Below are 20,700 nucleotides of genomic sequence, written 5' to 3' on the forward strand. Positions count from 1 at the left end.
AAAGAACGAATCACTTCAGGAAGTGATCCGTTCACTCACGTTCACTGAAAAGATTTGTTCTTTTTGAACGAAACGTACGTGAACGACACAACACTAACCTGAGCTAACAGACAGAACCAATGAGTGAAGAGCGGAGTGACATCAGAAAAGCGACTTGTTGAAGTAAAAATCCAACATCTAGCCGAAGAGAGAGAATAGTGAATGACTTGTCGTTGTTGCGGGAAAAATTTGACGAAGACGACGTCACGCAAATAGACGAATTTGATTGGGCCGGCCTGTTTTCGGCCGGAGCCGAATCTCTATCTATGGCCGCCTGTGCGGACCCGCTTTCTCTTTCAAGAAAGTGGGTGGGGCTTGCCAGGCTACCTAAATACTGAGCTGATTGAGATGACTCTCAGGTGTGCAGCTGGGGACTCCGCCCACCCAGAAGAATACCAGCAAATGTGAGAGAGAAGGAAAAACATGACCCAGCAGACTGGCAAGACACATAAACATGACAGAAGCGTTTGTTAAAAAAAATATTTGCTAGCGTTAGTAACAATGCTACCATATCACTGTGTGTGCCTTGTCTACATAGTGTATGCTGTAGTCCACATGTGAACTAATGAACTTGGATTTTTCTTTCACCGTCATGAACTTCAGTTTGAAACAATTTTGTTGTGTAGATGTGGCTGCCCTTTTAGGGGCTTGCCGCTCACCGTGGAGGTCTCCTGCTCTGTAGTGTTCATTAAAATTTGCTTCACTGCCAGCAGAGGGGTACCTGGCTGTGAGGCTGGAGGGACCCTGCTGCTCACCCTGAAGGAACTCTTTGTTTTGTGGAACACCATGTATCCGCCATAAACATGAGCGGTAAGTGTGGGCACGCACACAGATAAAATGTTGAGGTGCTTTGTTTGACAGCATGTGTTCAAGCACCAAAAAATTGTAGCACAAAAGGCAAGGGCGCAAAGATTGAAAAAAAAAACACACACAAACAAAATGTTTGGTTAGAGTTTGATTATTGTATTATTATCTTGAAGTTTGATCCCTCCTAAACACTTTTAAACCTTCCAAGTTTTAAAAACACCCTTAAATTTAGCAACTCACATGTTTTAAATAATTCCTTAGCCCCTATTCTCACTCCCTCAGTGTCAAGAAATGAGAGACTATCGTGCAACTTCACTTTGAGGAAACAAAAAGATAGTTCTACAAATAAGAGGATTTTCTAAACGCTAAAATGTTCTTAACCTGTCAAACAGAAGTCTACTAGCTTACTAGCTAACACCACGGACGTGCTAATGGAAATTAGCATAGATGTTACGGTAATTCTAAACGAATAGCTCCAACTTAAACGCATATGGAGCAGCAACGCATACAGAGTATACAACAGTCTCACAGGCATGTAAACAATGGGGACCTTCTCTGCCCTTGATAGGAAAAAGGTTCCGGAACTTGTCATGACAAGATAGACAAAAGTAAATAAGTACTGAGTGTAATTGAATCAAGACCTTGAAAGATGGCTGCATAAAATGTTGATTGTTAAAATCAAAATCAAAGGAACCATATCAGCCCTCAGGATGTCCGGCAAAGTGACAGAAGGGTCTGTGTGCTGATAAAGTGCATCTTATATGGAAATTATTACTTGAACACAATATCTTGTTGTATGACAGCAAAGTTATCTCGCAGCACACAAAAACAGATTATGACACACTTGAGATCATCGTTGCGTAAGGTTCCAACATGGAACCAGTTCTAGTGAGGATTTTGCAGGATTTTATCCGAAATCTAGAAACTTAAAAATGTACTCAAGGGAAATTATAGCGAGACTTGATTCGGATGGCTCCAGGTTCGATTTCTCCAAGCTTTCTTAGCCTCGGGTTTCTTTCCGGGAAATGAGGTCCGAAGATGTAGAATCCAAATATGTAGATGTCTCCTTTTTGGCACAATGCATGCTGGGATGAAGCCCAGCCGCCTGTGACCTCCCAACAAACAGGTGGAAAGGAAGAACGACAGATTGCTGTCACGGTTGAGCGTGCTGAAGGACTCCCTGTCAGTCACGTTTTGTTCGGAGGACCCCTAAGACAACTATACAAGACTCGCGTGTGTATTAAAAATTCATCTTTGTTTTGTTGTTTTTGTGCATCCTCTTTCCATTTTGGCTCCTTCAACTGAACTACCAGAGCAAATGTCACAGGCTCGTAGTCAGACAGTTTACACAAGTGAGTCTCGCATAATAAACTCTCTGAGATTGAAAAAACAATGTTTAAGCCTCTCGTTTAAAGAGTAAAGTCTGGTGCGCCTTCTCGGTGACGATGATTAAAGGGCGAGCATTGGCCACAGATATGCAACAGCCACTTGAGGCTCAGCGCAGCTACCAGGAATGTATGGGAGCTAACTGTACTTTCACCACTCCTTCAGAATGAGAATATATAACCATATGGAAGACCACAGAGAGACTGGGAATCTGTTTGAACTAAAAAGGATGGAACAATCGTGGAAGGCGATTGGCTGTCCAAGAATGTTCCGAACTGTTATCCTTAATCCCGCAAGAATTCAGTACGATTTTGTAGTTGAAATAATATGGCAGGCAATATTTTTGATGTAGTAGCAAGTTAATCTCATCAAAGGATCACAGCTTCTTTGCATATAGGTGCATTTTAGTGAGGTCCATGTTTCTAACTTGAGTATGTATGTATTATGTATATAATTTGCCGTCTCAGGACTTGCCAGTATTTGACAAAGTGGGTTCTCACAAAAAAAATGTAGATTTTTGTACTAATAGTGATAATGTAGATGTTTTTTATTAATAATATTATTTGGCAGTTAATCGTGTCAGAATAAGATTGCAATGCCATCTCAACATTTTTAGATTTGCTGGACGGACATCTTTGTGGAATTTGTAATCGCAGGACCTTGATGTGGCGTTATGGCGTCAGGTGATCACCAGGTGATGAAGCATTTTAGAATTGAAAGCACTTAACTCTGATTTTTTTCCCTCCTAAAAGTAGTCTTGCATGCATTATTCTTATTTTCAAATATAATCACGCTAATAACATACAGTAACTGCCCAACTCGATGATTTGCCAAAGTCAGATCTTTGCAGGAAATGACTCTCCATAGTCCAATTTCTGTCAGATGCCTATCTCAATAAGATTAAATGTTATTAGCGTGACAATATGGTAAATGGTATGGGTTTTTGTCAAATGTAGCATTCTTAGGCTAGCATGTCAGCCATTTTTGTGGAATATATCATCACGGGGCCTGATATTCTTTTGAAGTGAGTTGGGGGGTTTTTTTGGGGTGGGGGGGTGTTCTTCTTGTACATTTATTTGTTTGAAAATTAGTCCAGTTCAAGCAGAATATACCTCATTCTAAATTCTTTTGAAAATATAATGCTAGGCTAGCTACTGGCCTGGGACAAAAAGTCAACTTGCTGATGAGGATTTTTGCACAGATAAGTGTTTTATTGGGCACATCTTGTATTTATTTCACTTGACTGTCTCCCCAATAGCATCTTCTCTTCTACAACTTGTCTTGTTGAGTTATCAGCACTTGTGTATTTAAGTTCTTATTCTTAGGTTCTTTTTTGTGCTATTTTGTGTTTTGTTTTTTATGGCCTTGTCAGCATTCAGTTTGGCACAATGTACCACTTCTGTCAGATTGTTACAGAAAGGACCAGATACTCCAACAGTAGCCCTGAAAGAGCAAATAAACTGCAGTTAAAATCTCAGCTCCCTTACAATGACCAAGCTTAAAATCTCGAGGCGTGACTCAGCAATATCCCACGTCAACAACTTTCGCAAGACTTTTGTCATATAAAAAACAATACATAAATTTTTAAAAAAAAAAACAGAACCGGAACATTGCGATCCTGTCACAGTGCGAGCGAGGCATGCGGTCACAGTTTCGCCGACCACAGTCTTTGAACTGAAAGAAATGTGAGAATGTTTCGCACCCTCGGGTGTATCAATGCAATGCCGAGCGCATCAATGCATCAATTGTGTTGGCTCCTCAGCACCAGTTTCACTATGATATTCCAGTCCAAACCACATACTGGGAAAAACATCACAAATCAAACTCCCTTTAATCATGTTTTAAAATCACTTACAATCATTGTACCTGTACCAACCCCTGGACTGTTGTTTACCTGTGTCTCTGTATCCACGGCGATGGCCAAAATCGTCACAGCGATTATATTACAACAAAGACATTCAGTTCCCAGATGGGGGAAACGTGGGATTCCCAATAATAATAATGATTATGATAATACCATGCCAGTATTGTTCCAGTTTTTTCTGAAACCCAAAGCAAGAACATACAATAACTGCATAATGTATAAAAGACACCAGAGTGAATATGGCAAATATGACTATATTAATAATATATATAAATATATATATTTGGAATTTTTACATGGATTTTCATTCAAGTGTGAGTGCTGGCCAAGCAAGCATTTCCACAGCAAAAGCAAGCGTGGCAGTTTTATTGGAGCAAGTAAAGTGCATCGCAACGCACTGTAACCTGCAGCGCAGAAACTCGGATGCGGGGCGAACACAACTAGGTCACACGCGGCATCATAACACACACGCACACACAAAAGTGCAAATACGATTGTGTGCTAGGAGGTCGCTGCTCTCGGCCTACTTTGTGCTGCCATCCTGCAGCCTTTGTGCGGCACGTAATAAAAATATGGAAACATGCTCGACTAATTATGGCAGCACTGCAGTGCATACACACAATGTGTTGACACAAGGCCTGAGCCTCTTGGGGGACAATAATAAGTCTGCTTTTAATAAAACGTCTAACAGTATGACATGGTTATGATTTCATTGTAGTTGGTTTGCAAAAGGATGGTGAAGGAATTGTATGATTACTATTTTAAGTGTAATCTTTGCGTGTTCAAAATCATTGTATCCGAGATCTGATGAAGAAGTTTTCCTGCAAGAATTTATTTAGAAGCTTCCAAAGACACCATTAAGACACCACGTCTGAATGCAACGTGATGACCTCAAGAGTGTGACAATTTACAGAACATCGACACATTTATACAAAAAACTAAAAGGTTCCTCCTCCTGTCTCATGATTGAACAAAGGGCAGACATGTCATCTCCTAGATTGAACAAAGGTGTAAGGTTGATGGTAAACAGACATCTCTATACAGTTCCCCTTCTTGATTGGGGGAACAGAAGTAATCAAAATCTGACCCCAGACCTTCAGTCCCTAAATGACAAGAGACTCTGACACATCATGCACATTGCCCCTCTAACAGCATTTGAGGGTACAAAGATCAAATTAAGTTCACAAAATCACCATCCCACTGTATTCTTTTAAACACTCATGATTATATCACATTGATATGCCTATAAGTAAATTGAAAAACAGTAAACCCACAAATTAAAAATATCAAATGTCTTCAGTCCCTTAGTTGAACAAATATATGTTCAAAATACAGACATTTATTCCCTCAACAACGGTCTTAAAGGAAAATTCCAGCTGGATCTTCATCGGATGTTGCAACAGCGGTCATAGCTTTAGAAGTTACAGATTCCATCATCATATAAGACGATATGTTTTTTACATCTTGCTTTTCTATGGCGGCGGAAATAAGCTGCTGGCTCAACGATCTTAAACAAGGAATACAGCAGCAACCACAAGTTGTTAAAAAAGCTGCGAAAACAGATACAGAAATTAAAATTGATGAAACCAAATTTTTATATTTTCCAAAAGCATCCATCCAGGTATCCCAAATTGTCGTATCGATACCGGACTGCTCTTTCATTTTTCTATTAAGTGTTCGGAGTCCCTCAATTGCAATGGTTAAACTTCCATCCGGTGCAGTATTATTAGGAATAAAAGTACAACACTGTTCTCCGAACATTGAACAAACACCCCCTCTTTCGGCAAGTAACATATCAAGAGCTATACGATTTTGAAATGCCATTAAAGATGTGGCAGACAACTGGCCGTGTACAGCCTCAAAACCTGCTTGAGTCCAATTTCCTAGTCTTTGAACATTGTAATGTACATAATTAATCCTATCTACATTTTTGTTAATGGTACACCACCAGCAAATCAAAGATTCAAAACCTGAAGCCACCTGGTCCGCAATCTTATACTCATCTGGAACCCCCCGTGGCACCCCAATCGCATCTATGTATGTGGGAACATTTTGATCCTGCCAAGTGGATCTTTTGGCTCTCTGAAAAGAATGAGAAAAATTTGGTTGCCAAGTATTAACAATTTGCAAAAGGTTATCAACCGATGTAGGGAAAATATCTACTGGCAGAAGGAGGGTGATGAGAGCACAATATCCCTTCATATTCAGAGGTAACTTATCAAATATCCGGCTGTCCCCACACCACCACCATATGTCAGCTCTGGATTGAGGCTGAAATTTACTACCCACATTTGTCGCTGAAATGCAGTGAGTGGTGTGATTCAGTTTCCCCAATTGTTTCCCATTACCTGACATTTTAATACATGAAAAATCACCCTCCGCCACTTTATTTGAAAAAATAGGTTTAGTTTTTTGCCAATCAACCAGTGGATAGATTTTATCCCATTTAGAGCATTTATCATTGGGGACAGTTTTATTCATCAGTTCCATTACACATTTATCCTCTATTTTAGCAGGAATTACCCTTAATAAAGGTCTTGGGCCCACACATACGACGCAATCTTTCCCGGAAGCATGTGCGGCTTCATTTGCTAACAGTAGCCAATTGTTACTGCCACCAGACAGACCCGTTGTCACCCGAAACCATTCAACTACTCCGTCTACGTGGAAGCTAGAAGCCTTTACACCAGACTCCAATGTGTAATTAGTCATTTTAGGTTGTTCTGATTTAGTCATAGTTTTATCAATGCAAATTAAAATTGGAAAATAGGGATCAGTACCAGAGAACCATGCCCACAGCATTAGGCCATAACAGAAGGTGTTATTTATGGTTACATTAGGTGGCCGGATATCACCTTCAGGAAGAACCAAAGTTAATTCAAGTTGAGCTCCTATTTTACGCAATGTTACTCTCTTGCTAAAGAAAACTGCCTCCCTGCTGGAACCTGACGGCCAGTATCGGCCACTTTGAGTAGTAATTATGGTACTCCAGTCTAGTCTTAAAACACTTCCAGTTAGATACCACCAGTACTTAAGCCAGAGACCTCCCTTAGTTGGCCCTCCACTACTAAATCCCTTCAAAGATTTAATTGGGAGACTGACAGATGTGTTTGTGTTAGGAGCGACGGTCAAGACAATTGAGTTATCATATGCCCAGGACATTATCCATGGAATTTGGGTAGAAATAACGTTTCTTTTATCACGGTGTGTTGTATTTGAACTTACGTCAAGGGGTTTCATGAAAAACCAAAATGGAAAAACAATTAACAAGAGAAAAATTATCACAATGCAGTAATTAATAGAAGAGTTCTTCTTCGAAGCCATCTTGAGACGAAGTTCTTCCGTTGAGCGTTGGTTGATTTGTGTTTTTTTTTTTTTTTTTTTTTTTTTTTTTTTTTTTTTTTAAAGAAAGAAAGAAAGAGGCGTTGTCAGCCTCTTTCTGAACCCTGGCTCACTGCCAGCGATCCAAGGAAAGGTCACGGGACTTCTTTCCCAGTGTGACTCTATCCTTGTGAATTGATGAAAAGGGGTTTTTGAGTGATTTCCCCCTTTCAACCAGCAGATTGACACTTGATCAGCTTTTCCAACCGTGTCAATCCGTGCCCAGGGAAAAGGCACTCCAATGAATCTTCTTTCAGCGACTTCCTCCGTGTGCCCAGGGAAAAGGCACTCCAATGATTCTTCTTTCAGCGACCTCCTCCTTGTCCTTGGGCAGCTTGTCAGGTAGACACTGGAACCGGGTGTGGTGGGATCCGTTAGATGGCTCCAACTGGTGTTGGCGTAGGTCAGCAGATGGTTGTCCTTGGTGGCAGCGTTGAGCCAGAGCCAGCCGGCCTGGTAGACGAGAGATGAAACCAAGTATCCCCTCTCCGATACAGGCGCACCGCACAGGATGTACGTTCTTTCACCTTGAATGGCCCTAACCACCTGGGGGCAGACCATTTACGTTTAGTCACTTTCAACCACACATATTCACAATCATTTATTGTTGAAGGAACCTCTGTTTGGTTATCTGTTAGCTTGGAGAATGTAGATACTATCTCCTTAATTACTGGGGGCCTGGTAACCTGTGATTCTCCCAGCGAAACATTGGGGGCGGGAAATGGCCTGTTTTTGTGACCCTCAAACGGAGTCCAACCTTTAGCTGAATTTAACGACATGCGTACATTCATCAACGCGACAGGCAGAGCCTGCAACCAGTTCAATTTTGATGAAGCTAGTGCTTTTGCCAATTTTTCTTTGATAGTTCTATTCATTCGTTCAACTTGTCCCTGTGATTGAGGATGATAAACAGAGCCAAATGTGTGTTTCAACCCCAATGCTTTTTCAACTTCTTGTAAATGCTTATTTTTAAAATGACTGCCATTATCCGACCGAATTTTCCTGGGGAATCCATGTGACGGTATGTAATGATTAATTAAATGTTTTACCACAACTTCTGCTGTTTCAGACTTGCAGTGATATGCTTCCGGCCATCCGGAAAAGGAATCCACAATTACCAGTAAATACCGGTAACCTTCAACTGGCTTTAACATATCAGTAAAATCCATTGAAATTACTTGACCCGGAGCTGTGACTTCGGGATCGTGAGTACCCGGAGGGGGTTTGGTTGTGGGTATACAATTGAATTTATTACAAACACTGCAGTCCTGCAGTTCACTTTTCACGATCTGTTTCATGTAGGGATGAGACCAATTTTGTAGCCTCCTCAAAGTTTCGTCTATACCAACATGGCATATTCCGTGGGCTTCAGAAATTAGGATTTTTAAGTGTTTCTGTGGTGGGATATATTTACCTTTTCTCAGCCAGATACCTGCATCATTTTGTTTCGCTCCTTTTGTAAGCCAAACACTCTTCTCTTCCGGACTTGCAGTCAGCTGCCACTGTTTAATTGTTTCTGGAGTTATTTCTTGTCTGTCTCCTAATTCACCTTCGCTCACCACAAGTTGAAGTTCTGGGCTGTATCCGGCCACGTATTTCGCAGCTCTGTCTGCGGAATCATTCCCTACTGAGACAAAATCATCATTTTTTGAATGCCCTTTACATTTAATCACCGCTACTTTTCTCGGTAATAATAATGCATCCATTAAATCAAAAATGTCTCGTTGGTGTTTAATGGGAGTCCCAGAAGCAGTCATAAAGTCATTTCTCAGCCATTCTGGGATGGCAGTATGCAAAACAACATGAGCATAAGCTGAATCAGTATAAATGTTCACAGTCTTGTCTTTTGCTAGTGTTAATGCGGAAGTCATGGCGATGATTTCTGCCCGTTGAGCCGATTGTGTCCCTGTCAGTCTCTCTGCCATTTTCAGTTCAAAAGTTGAACCTGTCATTTGCATTACGGCAATCCCTGACTGAAGTCCGTTCTCTCCCTTAAAGCAACAGCCGTCCGTGAATAACGTCAAGTCTGGGTTGTCAAGTGGGATGTCGTAAAAGTCATCCCTTAGTGAGTTGTCTTGTAGAGTTCGCTGAGTGCAGCAGTGCAGTTGACCCTCGAGAAGACCATCCGCCATATTTCTTCCTTCGTGTGTAAACAAAATGTGAGGCTGTGTCAAAACGGACTCAATCTTTCTCTGCCTTCCCCCTGTCATCGTGAACGCTTGGCTAGTCACATATTGTATTGTGCTATGTGACGTTCTTACCGTTAATTGATGGTGTAACACGATATGAGATGTTTTCTGAATCAATCGTGCTAATGCGGAAGAAAATGCTGCACATAAATGATGACGCTGCTCATATTTTTCAAGAGGTGTTGATGCGTACAGACAGACTTGTCTGTTGCCATCCACCGTTTTTTGGAAAAGTACAGCCGATACACTTGATGCCTTTTCAGAAACGTCCAAATAAAACATCTTAGTGTAATCAGGAACGACCAGAGCCGCTGCTGACGACAGAAATTGTTTTAGCAAGACAAAAGAAGTCTCAGCATTTTGGGTCCAATCAAGTACATGTGACAGGTTTCTCATACCTTTCTCATTCACCAATTGTCTGAGGAAATGAGTCAGTTCCGCGTAATCAGGAACATGATGGCGAGAGTAATTGCACAAACCCAAAAAAGATAGCATTTGCTTTACATTTGTCGGTTTGGGATGGTGCAAGATGTCATCTTTATGTGATGGAGAGATACCTGTTCCATGTTTTGATATGAGACGTCCCAAAAATGCAACCTGTGGTCGGGCAATTTGGAGTTTGTCCTTGGAACATTTCAAACCGACTTTAGCCAGGTGGCTGAGCAAGAGCTGTGTAGCTTGCAGGCAAGACTCCTCGGATGGCGCAGCCAGGAGCAGATCGTCTACATACTGCACCAGGAGAACATCATTAGGGAGTTGTAAAGGTGACAACAACTGTTTTAGGGAAGCATTAAAAACTCCAGGAGACAACACAAATCCCTGAGGCAGACGAGTATATGAATAACACTCGTTATTCCACGTAAATGCAAAATACTTTTGCATAGACGCGTCAAGAGGGATGCAGAAAAATGCATTCGCCAGATCAATGCAGGTAAAATGGGTGTGCAGAGGACTGATTTGTGACAGCGCAGAATGAGGATTTGGCACCGGCAAGGCAGGTGTCAAAACTTTAGAATTGATAGCCCTTAAATCGTGTACCATGCGAAATTTTCCGGTATTCTTTTTTTCTACTGGGAGAATAGGAGTATTGTAGTTAGACCTATCAATTTTGCAAAGAACTCCCGCTTTTAGCAATCCCGCAATTGTTTCTGAGATGCCAGCTCTTCCGACAGGTTTCATTTGGTACTGCGGCACCCAAACGGAGTCGGGTGTTACTTCAAAGATTAGCGGAGCAATGTCACATAAGCCCACATCTGTCGAGTCTGTGGACCAGAATGCATCAGGCAAGGTTTTTAACATTTCAACAGCAAAATCGCTATCGGATGACTCTCTTCCGTGATGCCGATCTAAGAGCTGATGCTCTAAAACAGACATTGGAGCAAACATGTCAGATTTAATCCAATAGGCGTCAAGCGATTTTGAATACAGCAAAACTAAGTGTATTGAACATTGCCAATCAGTTGCTTTTGTGCATGCGAGGACAAATGGACCCAGATCTTTTGCCGTGTGCTGGGATGACACCCTCAATGATATATGAGGATGGCATGCCGGCACAGATTTGTCAGGTGGTTCTGTCATCACATACCATTGAGCTTGTTCCTCAGTCAGATTCACAGAAAATGCAACACCAGGCCTTCCTGCGAACAGATCACCTACCCGCAATTCCCATGTGTCGCCCACAACTTTCTGGAAGGCTTCACTGTACATGTCATCGCCTGTCCTGTCATAATATAGAGTACAATGCATACAATCTGGCACGACATCATATGTTCGGAGGTTACTAACCCAACTTGACCATTTTGACCAAAAATTCTCAGCATTCACCCAACCGGAGGAATCAGTGTCGATTTTAGCCCAGTAGATGTCAGCCGAGATGCAGGACATGGCGTGTTGAGGTATCACAGGCAACTGGGAGGAGACTTCAGAGGTAGTGGCTCCGCTGCAGTAGAAGGTATTTCCATCTGGGAATTTTAGCGAGAGTCCTTTCGATCCACATTGGATCAGTGGCGCAGTTTTTATGAGCAGATCCCGTCCCATTAGATTCACCGGACAGTTGGGTGCATAGACGAACTCATGTAGGAAAGTTTGTGTATAGCATTGAGTTTGTATGGGGCTCGTCAAATTCAGGACAGTTTTTTCTCCCTTGAATCCAACCAGCGAAATGTCATTTTCTGTGAGCTTGCATTCTGGCGGCAATGTCATTATGGTAGAATGTCGTGCTCCTGTGTCCACCATAAATGATAGAGTTGTGCCCCCTATCTTAATATCCATCATCGGTTCTGAGAGAGCAGATTCAGAGCTCAGTCATTGCGGATATTGTCCTCTAGTTGGCGGCAGGAACTCCTGGTTGGGAATAGAGGGATATTGTTGTCGTGGCGCTGACCAGCCACGTGTAGCTCCACGCCCCCTCTGGTGAAAGAAGCCACGGCCTCTCTGCCTTTCATTCTGCCGTCCTCGTTGCATACGCCGACCTCTGCGGCTGACAACTGATTCCTTCCGGCAAGTTTCTGCCCAGTGGCCCATTTTTCCACAACTATAGCAACGATTCCGATCATATGACGTCCCATTCTGAAACATAATCAAATCTGATCCAACAGTATTAGGGGATGACATGTCCACGGAAGCCGAACTCACAAAGTCCTCCTCTTGTTTTCTCAAATTTTGTAATTGTAGCATTGTCAATTGTGATTCAGTATTCTTGAGTTTATCATTTTTTGATACGATATCTTTTGCATACCTTCTCAAATGATGTTTAAGATGACTCAACCACCTTACATGTTCGGCGCCTGGCAAGTCCGGATTGGTTTCCATAGCTTGCACAATTGGTTTTGGAGCTCCTTTTAGAATTGCAGACCGAAAAATTTGTGAATACAATACAGAATCGGTTGGCAAGTGTCCAGTCTTTAAGGAGAATTCGACAAGTGCCCGATCAATGAATGTAGCAGCGTCCTCATCAATTTTCTGAGTGAAAAATAAATCCGAAATTACAATTTCTGGAATCGGAAATAATTCACCTAATACTTCAAAAAGTGATAAATAATTCTCACGTGCTAGCGCTTCCTCATTTAGTAGAGAAGGCATCCCAGAATTAGACATTAAGGTCTCCAGTTGAGACAAGGGACACGCCTGTGTTAACAATGCACGCACATCCCCCGCTGTCAAAATCTGACCTACCACCTCTCTCTGCAAAGACCTCAGCCAATTCTGTCCTCCCGCCTGTAATGGCGGCAGTCTTTGAAGTAACACGCTCAGATCTGTAGGCAGAAATGGCTTATATATAGTAGCAGAAGTTCCAGTGGCCGGATCAACTTTCGTCAACATGGGTGCCTGCAAACTTGACTTAGAGCGAGTCACTATTTCATTAGAAGCACTGTCTAAAAGTCCATCTGGTACGCTGAGGTCACATGACCCAGCAACATTCTCCACCGCACATGTTAGCTTCGCTAATTTTCTATGTATATTTTCAATTTGACAGCTAACAGAAACTTCTCCAGTCATCTCATGTTCTCGCTGTCGGATCAATTCCTCACGTTCGGCCCTCAATGCACAATTTTGTTCAACCAATTCATCTCTAGCGGCCTTTTCGAAACGCATCAGATTAGTACGCCATCTCGAACGCAAAGACTGTGGAATCTCCGCATGCCGAGCCAATTCCAATCCGAAATCTTTTGCCTTATTCAATCTGTCTTCTGGGTCATTTCTCATGCCTAACAATTTATTCAAATCCCATTCCATCTGTTTAATAGAAGCACTTACGCCCGCAGCTAATTCACTAGCCGCCGTCTCAACGGAGTCGCCAGTTAACGCCTCGTCACGATTCCCCGACTCCCATTTCACATCGAGATTACCACCATTTACTGTCAATATAGGAGCTTGCAAATCCTGTAGCATCTGAATAGCCGTACTATACGGTGATTGAGTAAACGGGTTCTTAGGACCAAATTCAACACTCGCACTGGCTTCCGCATACGCTGGAGGAGTCATTAACCTCGCGTCAGCCATGCGGTCATCAAACACGTTGCCGTTAGCCGAGCCGTGGCTAGCGGACTCGCTCAACACAGCTTTTCGAGCAACTTTCACAGAGCTGCCCAAAGCAAGCATTCTAGCGTTGACCAACATTTGGTCCACGACCTTACATTGTCGTCTAACTTTCCTTCCATTCGAAGAAAATATAGATGTGTTTTTCACGGAGCTAGTCAACACCCGGCGTTGTCTCACACACGCAAGCTCCACGGATTTCATTAATGCAATCAAACATACCTTAGACTCCAGACATGGAAACCAACCATCATCACAATTAGTACGCATCCATTCATATAAAAGATTTTTCGACTTACTTCTCTGGCGTGGTGGGAGCGCTTCAACCATTACGAGCGTTGCAGCCTTTATCTGTTCGCTCAGCGAAAGATTCAGAATATGGACCGGAAGTTTATGCAAATCAAACCAGCCGGAGTCTTGATCAAAAATGTCGTCCATTATATGTATTAATTAGTCGTTTTTAATATTTATAAAGTCAGTGACGTCTCACTTATGATACTACGATATAACAGATCAAAAAAATATTCTCATTAATCCCCCTCAAAAAAAACTTCCCTTTTTTTTTTCTTTTTACAGACAAACACAAACAAGACGAAAATGAAACAGATATTAAATACCTTTCGCGCGACTTCAATAAATATATCCTGAAACTTCACGGACTCACTTCTCACACAGCAGTACTCCTATATTCGCCGTGGAAATTCAATATCATATGCCGTTTTAGACGGCGGAGCGCTCCTTTCAGCTAAACAAAATTATCCAAAAACAAAAATATCGCGATCTCTCGATTTCTTAGCAATAGCATTCACAAACAATAAAAACTATGCGTCAACCTGTAGCCCGGAAAAAATACTGCTTTAAGACGATCACAAAGCAGTCTCTTGGCTCCTTCGCAGCGAAAAGTTGTTTCCAACTCTACAAGTACTCAACAATTGCCTCAGAAATGCAGGGACTTACAATCTCTAAAATTCCTTCAGAACGAGACTGCCGTGTGTTTCCTGTAATTTTTAATAAAACGCCTGCTTCAGCCCGTTTGCAACAATCCGGCTTAATTGTGCACCATCATCGTAACGTTACGTACCTCATCTGCGCATGTGTCTACCAGCTGAACAAATCTATTCAAGAATCTAACGGTTTCTTAACAGCGGCGAGAAGTCCGCTGCGTCTACCTGTGCCTCTCAGTACCAAATTTATAACAGCGGCGTACGTACGCTGTGTCCATTTATACTTTTTAATATCAAAATTATTCAAGAATCTTTCGACTTCTTAGCAGCGGCGCAACCCGCTGCGTCTGCCTGTGTTTCCCTTTCAGCGAGACAACCAACGTAACGACACTTCCGTAAACAATGCTGTCGTCACCACGTACGTGTACAGTTCGAACACCGTAGTAAAATCCGAAATCAGGGACTTCGTGTCCAACACAACGACTTCAAATTTTACTAACACCTTTTCACACAGATCTCATCACAATGTAATTTTTCAAGACGAATACCAGCTGCAGCGACTCGAAACAGACACAATTCCTCAAACGTGGATAAATGTCCACTCACCGTAATTAATTAGGCGCCTGGAATTGCATCCGTCCGTGAACGCCACAGCTCGCAACGTCGCTCGTCGGGTTCACCAAAATGAAGGAATTGTATGATTACTATTTTAAGTGTAATCTTTGCGTGTTCAAAATCATTGTATCCGAGATCTGATGAAGAAGTTTTCCTGCAAGAATTTATTTAGAAGCTTCCAAAGACACCATTAAGACACCACGTCTGAATGCAACGTGATGACCTCAAGAGTGTGACAATTTACAGAACATCGACACATTTATACAAAAAACTAAAAGGTTCCTCCTCCTGTCTCATGATTGAACAAAGGGCAGACATGTCATCTCCTAGATTGAACAAAGGTGTAAGGTTGATGGTAAACAGACATCTCTATACAGTTCCCCTTCTTGATTGGGGGAACAGAAGTAATCAAAATCTGACCCCAGACCTTCAGTCCCTAAATGACAAGAGACTCTGACACATCATGCACATTGCCCCTCTAACAGCATTTGAGGGTACAAAGATCAAATTAAGTTCACAAAATCACCATCCCACTGTATTCTTTTAAACACTCATGATTATATCACATTGATATGCCTATAAGTAAATTGAAAAACAGTAAACCCACAAATTAAAAATATCAAATGTCTTCAATGGGGGAATAAATGTTAGTGTGCATCAACATCGCAAAATAAAACATTTTTTAAAATGAATTTTGCATCATAATGACAAAAAAAATCTTGCTTCTATTTTAAGATTAGCCATTCACATTCTCATTGTACCCAATTAGTCTTTCATTTAGGAAATAGGCTACTTATTGAAGGACCCAGTGATACCGTGCAGTATGTGTGTGTAATTTGCAAGCCTTTTCCTTTTGAATCATGTTAGTAATTTCCGGCGAAGCGTTAAAATAGACCATGCGAGAGGTCAGCGGATCAATAAAATGTGCTTGAAGGCTTCCTTGCAGTTGTAATTCTTTTCCCTGGCAAAGCAGAAGCAAATGGCAGTGATCCAAACGTGGGTGGCAAGGCACTCAGGTGGATGGCAAAGGTCCCGAAAGGACTTTGTTACTCAACAAGCCGTGATGCTGCTGCTGCTAGGGACACGTACACCCCCCCCACCCCCCAGTTGTTTTGTTTTATAAGGAAGGAGGAGGAAGCCATTAGCTCAGTAGCTTAAAATAATGCACTCAGTGAGCAGCTGAGATTACTTCCGCTCCACCAACTTTGAGTTCAGCAGCACGGCAACACAGGCAGCGCGGCCCCCTGATTAGCAGAGCACGCTCGGCTTCCTGCATTCACTGCCGCTATCTGCGTTTGGAGCCGTCACGGAGCCTCACTGTGGCACATATGGATGAGATTGCTTTACGCACACAAGTGCATAAAACCCATTATTGCTCTTATTCATGTTTGCGTGGCAATGGATTATCTGCGCCAACGTCGCCGCAGAAGGTTCTGACTATCAAGTAACTGTTGTCATATGTCACATCCGCGTCGGGACTTTTCCATTGTGTGTAAACAATTGTCAATTTGTGTTGGCAGATATGTGATTAGGTGGAAGTGACCTCGTCATTATTGTGACCTTTAAAACGATACGGGCGGCCAAACCTCCGCCTATTAGCTTCCTTTGTTGATGAATTCGTACAGAAGCTAATTTGTTGCTACGCGGTCTGACTGCGTCGGCGAGTGACATCATCTCTGGTCAACAGGAGCTGGAGGTTCGTTTGCAAAGAGTCAGCTATCACTGAACATACGGATGACATCATGGAGAGGCCAATTTTATTCTTCACACACTATATGGACAAAAGTCTTGGGACACCTGGAGTCCATTTCACGAAGCATGTTCAACAAACACCGAGACTAACACTGAACAGCGAGTTGACATACACTTAGAGAGTAAACTGCATGTACGCTTCCAGGATAGCTCATTTGAGCTAGTTATATCAACGCAGAGTAGTTTCACCTGGCGTTACCATTACACTAAAAAGACCACATCAATGGATCCCCGATTCGTTGAGTCACTATGGCATCAGAAAGGGAAAGGAAAGCAGAGCGCGGCGCCGCCCTCTGCTTCCTCTTTGTTTTTTACCCCTCTCAATTGCAAATCTAAATGCGATCATATGGCGAAGCTGAACATGTCTTTAGAAAAAAAAAAGTGCAACACCGCATCGCCACAGAAGACTGTAGGCCAGGGGTGGCCAAGTTCGGTCCTCGAGAGCCACTATCCAGCCTGTTTTCCATGTTTCTCCCCACTAACACACCTGATTCATGATCAGGATCGTTATCAGGCTTCTGCAAAGCGTGCTGATGAGCTGGACATTAGATTCAGCTGCGCTGAAGGAGCGATACATGGAAAACAGGCAGGATAGGGGCTCTCGAGGACCGAACTTGGCCACCCCTGCTGTAGGCGTATTCACGCAAAAACTCGCCACAGAGGACTTTATGAATGAGGAAATGAAATGTCGTGTGTGGCTGAAAGGAGGCGGGGACAGAGAAAACCTCAAGGTTCATTGTGAAAAACCTGCAACCGACCATGTGAGGTTCATGGACTGTGTAACTGACCGAGAGTTTAAATGACCTCTTTTTATGAAAAAGGCTAGAGTTCCCTCTTTTCCTCTGGTTTATTACCTCCCTTTCTGGAACGCAGAGTTTCCCACGTTTCAGGGTTTCTTGACTCAGGGTTCTCACTAAACCTGCTTTGTGAAATAGACCCCTGGTCACGTCAAATTGTGAATTTGGCTGTTCTTTTCTTGTTGTAGTTCTGTGCTTGATAGGGTTAGCATCACGTTATTTCGCACAAAACACTTCCAAACAAGCCTTTACAAGCATTTTACAACCTTTATTGAGACATAGCACATATTGGCAATATATTAGAATAACCACCAAACAAAAATAGCATAAAAAACTGAATTGAAAACCTGGAAATATGGTGATCTTGTCCAGTGGCGGACGATCAATCGAGCATGCTAGGGTGCCACCCCACCATGCACGGTGGCCAGTCACCATGTTACTTTTTATGAAAACAGAATAATTCATTTGAAAATGTTTAACTCAGGGACACACAAATATTTACCCATTATCTCTCATTACAAAATTGACATGCACAGTAGCTATTTTCCAATGCAGTAGCTACAGTATTCCCAAGGTGTGGTGCAACATTCCAGTACCCCGAGTTTTAGTATGCATACTTTTTAGTACGTTTGTGAAACATTAGATTAACCCATCCTAACCCTTATCCTTTATTTGCCCTTGTGGATTTCCATTGAACTCAACATACTTGATAATATCCTGAGAGGATGTAAAGGATTTCTACCCGGCAGGCTTATGGGAGGAGGGGCAAGGACGGAGTTCAGTGGTAGGCTAAAGCACAAGTGCCGGTCAACTTCAGCTTGGGGCTAAAAGATAGCATCTTGGACCGTATAGGTCACTCATATGCAGATTCAATATGGTCACGGTTGAATGTATGCCTTTGAACGCAGTCAAGCATGACGTGTCTACAGTGGAATCATGAAAGAAGTCATGTGCTGACTTGAAATATTATGAAAAATATTTTGTATTCTTTACACCAAAACAAGGACAATAATGACGTTGTAGTGGGGAAAAAAAGCACGAGAGCAGCAATGTACTATACATAAAAGTGCAAGAAAAAGAAGTATTGATGTGACCAAACGTTTCATTTATAGCAGTGGGACTCAAATGAGTGTCTTAAAAATCTTAAAAACTCAGCTATACTCAAATGTACTGTACTTGAAAACAAAACAAACAAAAAAAGCCATTGTAAGTTATACCCAGTTTGAACATTGCCACTCCTCTTAGATATACAGTATGTAGAAAAAAAACATTGCATTACATGCAAATTTAAAGGGGAAGTTAACCCCAATTTTTGGGGGGGACAATAGTATGTTCTATGTAGCTCCACTAGTCTAAATATGGTATTCTGGGTGATATTATGTTAGTAGAATATGAGTTAAGCAGCAAAATCCAGCCGTTTTTATCCATCTTAGGGGGCCGCCATTTTGCCACTTGCTGTCAACTTAAGATGACATCAATGTTGCTCAGGTCTCAGGTAACAACCAATCACAGCACAGCTTCAGAAAACAGGTGAGCTGTGATTGGTCTTTGCCTGAGCCCCGAGCAACCGTGATGTCATCTTCAGTCGATTGCAAGTGGCAAAATGGCCGCCCCCTGAGATGGATAAAAACAGCAGGATTTTGCTTCATAACATGATGTAATATTAATCAGAATGTCATGTTTAGACTACTGAGGTCACATATAACATATTAATGTAAAGAAATGTTTAAGGTTGACTTGACAACACGCGAGGTGTTCTGGCTGTTCCGCAGATGATGTATGTAACCCTGGGGTAGGTGATCCCAGGTCACCATGGCAACGACAAAGCAGCCATCTTCTACATTAGAAGCCAATGTGTTTTGTGAAACGTCCAAAAGTTATATAGTATAACTTTACATTTTGACTTGGAGTAGACAGAAGCATCTCTCTTCTATCCAGCTCAGTGCCATTAGCTTTTATGAGTTGTTCTTTCGGTGTGTTAAAAAGTACTTTAGTTCCAGTAAAAAGAAAAATGTTCCATGGAAGACAAAATAAATCAAAGTGCTCTGTCAGTCAGTGACATTTATTGCATTGCTGAAGCTTATTTTAGAACAAAGTGAATCCATATTAAGAGCAAACAAAGTGTCACAATTTTGCCTCGGGGAGCAAGTCATCCTCCGATTCATGACAGTCATCTTGTATTTGATGTTGTTTGGGCTGCAGGCGTCATGTGATGTCGTGTTTATGTTGCATGTTGAATACGACCGCCTCACTCACTCCCGTGTGTATTTGACAGTTTGTCCAGCTCTTGTTGCCCGGCTAAAAATAGATTTGTGGTGATCCGCTCAGTAGCTGTTTAATTATTCAAGGGCTGGAAAAGGCTAAACTGCTCTGACTGCCATGTCTGCCCTCCCCGGACTCTTTATTTTGTTTCCAGGACGTCAAGTGGAAGCGGGGAGTGCGTGTCACTTTGTCATTCGCTTGCCACAGCCTGATAACAGTGTCTTCTATGACCGCCACCACCACCCCAGTCAAGCTCAGTAGCTGCATGCTGAATAACATCCCACGTCACTGGAGTAAAAGGCGTCACATGTTCTTTCCATATTTGCCTCCCTAACTAGTGCCTGCTGTGACAAAGCATTTGATTGGGTCTCGTTTACGATGTTGTGTGCACAAGTACTCAATGCTGTACCTCATAGTACTTGGGAACAGGACATTTTGGAAATAAATGAATAAATAAATAAAAAATGTTGATTTCTATTTATGGGTACTAAAAAAATACATCACCCATCCCAGCAGGTGAAATAACATCTGCATTCATTATATATTAAGATAAGGGGTGTCAGGCGATTCAAATTTTTTTATCATAATTAATTGCATGACTTCGATTTTATATCGGTTCTAAATGT

At 42.1% G+C, this 20,700-nt stretch overlaps 2 long non-coding RNA genes across 3 annotated transcripts; one reads left to right on the plus strand and one right to left on the minus strand.

The window, feature by feature from the left end:
- The first annotated feature begins 407 nt into the window (after positions 1–407).
- LOC144035664 (uncharacterized) lies at positions 408–20,490 on the plus strand. The gene is made up of 3 exons (XR_013288476.1): positions 408–443; positions 753–849; positions 20,229–20,490. It is a non-coding gene; the product is annotated as an uncharacterized LOC144035664 (long non-coding RNA).
- LOC144034549 (uncharacterized) lies at positions 7,510–15,886 on the minus strand. 2 transcript variants are annotated; one of them, XR_013288245.1, is made up of 2 exons: positions 14,004–15,886; positions 7,510–10,395 (listed from the first exon to the last, which is right to left on the minus strand). It is a non-coding gene; the product is annotated as an uncharacterized LOC144034549 (long non-coding RNA). The 2 variants fall into 2 exon arrangements; XR_013288244.1 differs by having other exon boundaries at positions 13,423–15,886.
- Positions 20,491–20,700: the final 210 nt, after the last annotated feature.

Source organism: Vanacampus margaritifer, chromosome 15 (genome assembly GCF_051991255.1).
Source record: "Vanacampus margaritifer isolate UIUO_Vmar chromosome 15, RoL_Vmar_1.0, whole genome shotgun sequence".
Taxonomy (NCBI): domain Eukaryota; kingdom Metazoa; phylum Chordata; class Actinopteri; order Syngnathiformes; family Syngnathidae; genus Vanacampus; species Vanacampus margaritifer.